This window comes from Echinops telfairi, unplaced genomic scaffold (genome assembly GCF_000313985.2).
Source record: "Echinops telfairi isolate 266 unplaced genomic scaffold, ASM31398v2 ScPeMD7_655;HRSCAF=1070, whole genome shotgun sequence".
NCBI lineage: Eukaryota > Metazoa > Chordata > Mammalia > Afrosoricida > Tenrecidae > Echinops > Echinops telfairi.
Window position 1 is genome coordinate 25298983 of NW_022104553.1, and position 2585 is coordinate 25301567.

Here is a 2585-nt window from a genome sequence, read left to right on the forward strand (position 1 = left end):
CGCCCGGGTACTGGTAGGTGGGCGTATCTGCATGTGGGCGGACTTGCCTGGAAATGGATAGAGGAGCGTGTCTCGGTTCCTAAGGCCATGGGAAAGATGTGTTCTCAGATGGTCTTAGGTGACCCCTGTGACAGGGTCGTTCAACCCCCCCAAAGGTGTCTTGACCCACAGGTTGAGAACCGCTGATCTATTGTATATTTATGCAAGGTGCCAACAAGTAGAGACCAGCAGGGATCCCAACATCGATGGGAAACGTTCCAAGATCCTTTCGGGCTATTTGCCCGTGAACTTGTGGAAGCTCTCATCTTTCACTGTATCATGATTTTTTTTTTTAATATGTTGATAACTTTGGTGAATCATTGAGGCGAATGGATTTATGGCCCAGAAAAGGTTCAGAATTCCTGGGGTGGGCTGGGGGGAGGGTTGGAGGGGAGGGACTACTCATGTCAAATGGGGAGGGTTCCGGAGGGCCTCCCTGAGATGACCACAGCGTTGGAGCGGAGGCCTGAACAAGAGAGAGGGAGAGAGAGAAAGTGACAGTGAGAGAGAGAGAGAGAATGCCAAGAGAAGTTTCAAGGACACAAGGGCAAAGGTCCTGTGGCACGAATAGGCTGGTTTGGCTGAGGTGAAGAGAGACAGGGTAGAGGGTGAAGGTGAAGGAAGAAATGGAGAGGATTTGGGAGGGCTTTGTGGGCCCTAGAAGGAACCCTGGTGGCACTGAGCGTCAGGCATTGGGTTGCCAACTTTGAAGTTGGTTGTGGCCCCACCGCCAGCTCCCTGGGACAAAGAGGAGGCTGTGTACCCCTGTCTCAGAAACCCTATTGAAGACTCGCTCCAAGTCGGACTCAACTCTGTTCCGAGCAGTGGTGTTGTCCACAATGAGGTGAAGGATTTGAAAAAGGAGAGACAAGGCTGCCTTATTATTGATCTATTTTTTAATTCCTCCAGGAGCTGGAAGAATTCAGGTGGTTGGTACAAACGGTGAAGTGTGTTCTGGTGGGTTCCCTGGAGAAGCAAAACCAGTCACACTTGTATGTTGTGTGAGTCGGGGTAGACTAGAGAAACAAATTCGTAGACACTCATATGTGTACAGGAAAGAGGTTTATCTACCAAAGCAATTGAATATTGAGAAAACGTCCCAGCCCAGTCCAGATCAAGTCCATAGGCCCAATATTAGCCCATAGGTCCAATACCAATCTATAAAGTCCTCTTCAGACTCATGAAACACATGCAATGATGCCGAATGCAGGATGATCACAGGCCAGTAGGTGGAAAGTCTTGTGGATCCAGTGGCGGTGTGAGCTTCGCAGTGCTGGCAGGGGCCTCCACGTGGCTTCTCCAGCTCTGAGGCTCTGGCTGCCATCAGCCTGTCTCCATGTGGCTTGTCAACAAGAACGTCTGGCAGGGATTGAGCTCATGTGTCCTGCCTCCAATGAGCTATTTATCTCCTTCTCGCCTCCAAGTGAGGCCATCCAGTATGACCTGATTGACAGACTAAACTCCACCCCTTCATAAGTCTCAAATTGACACCAGAGTATGTAACAACCACATGTGTGTTGTATACAAAAAAGAGGTTGTGTGGTAGTTACATAATCTGGTGTCAATTTGGGACTTGAGGGAATTACGAGTGAAGGGCTGGAGTCTAGTCTGTCAGTCGGATCTAGTCAATGAGGCCTCTCTGTGGGCATGGCTTTCTCTGGAGAATTCTGGGAACTCTGGTGTTTCCTCCTTGGAGACAGAAGACTTCTCTCTCTCTCTCTCTTTCTCTCTCTCTCTCTCTGCTCATTCCTGGGAGACATGAGACATTGCAGCTGACAAGACACATGAAACTTCACTAGTGCCCTGAGCTGGAGAAGCCACGTGGACCTACCCTGATGCAACCAGATCTATGAAGTCGGAGAAGCCACATAGAGACTCCTGCCAGTGCTGAGATGCTTACAACGCCACTGGACCCAAAGACTTTCTACCCACTGGCCTGTGATCGTCCTGCATTCGCCATCATTGCATGTGTTTTGTGAGTCTGAAGAGGGCTTTATAGATTGGTATCGGACATATGGGCTAATATGGGACTTATGGGCTTAGACTTAGACTAGACTGGGTTGGGATGCTTTCTTAATGTGCAATTGCCTTCTACATAAAACTCTCTCTTATACACATATGAGTTTCTATGGATTTGTTTCTCTAGTCTACCCGGACTAACACAGGCTGAAATAAAGAACTGGCTTACACCTCTGTAAAAATACGTTACGTCCAGTTACGTCCGTATAATGTAAGTAATACATTACCTTCAAGCCGAGCTTCTCCTGATGCGTGGAAGCTGATGAACAGGAAGCAGAAGAAACAGCAGGGGCCCAGGCTGGTGGATGCAGAGGTTGAAGGAAGCCACAGTCTGTCATGTGGCTGGTGGCTCTTGGGAAGGCAGGCAATACAACCGGAGATCCAGGCACCAGATCCATCCTCTCTGGCAGAACGTGAAGGGCCAAAGAGGATTTGACTCTGCTCCCGCTCTCCCTCTTAGACAAAAAGGGTGCTGACAACAAGATGTCATCCGGCTGCAACACAATTGATAGGCTGAGCTCCGTCCC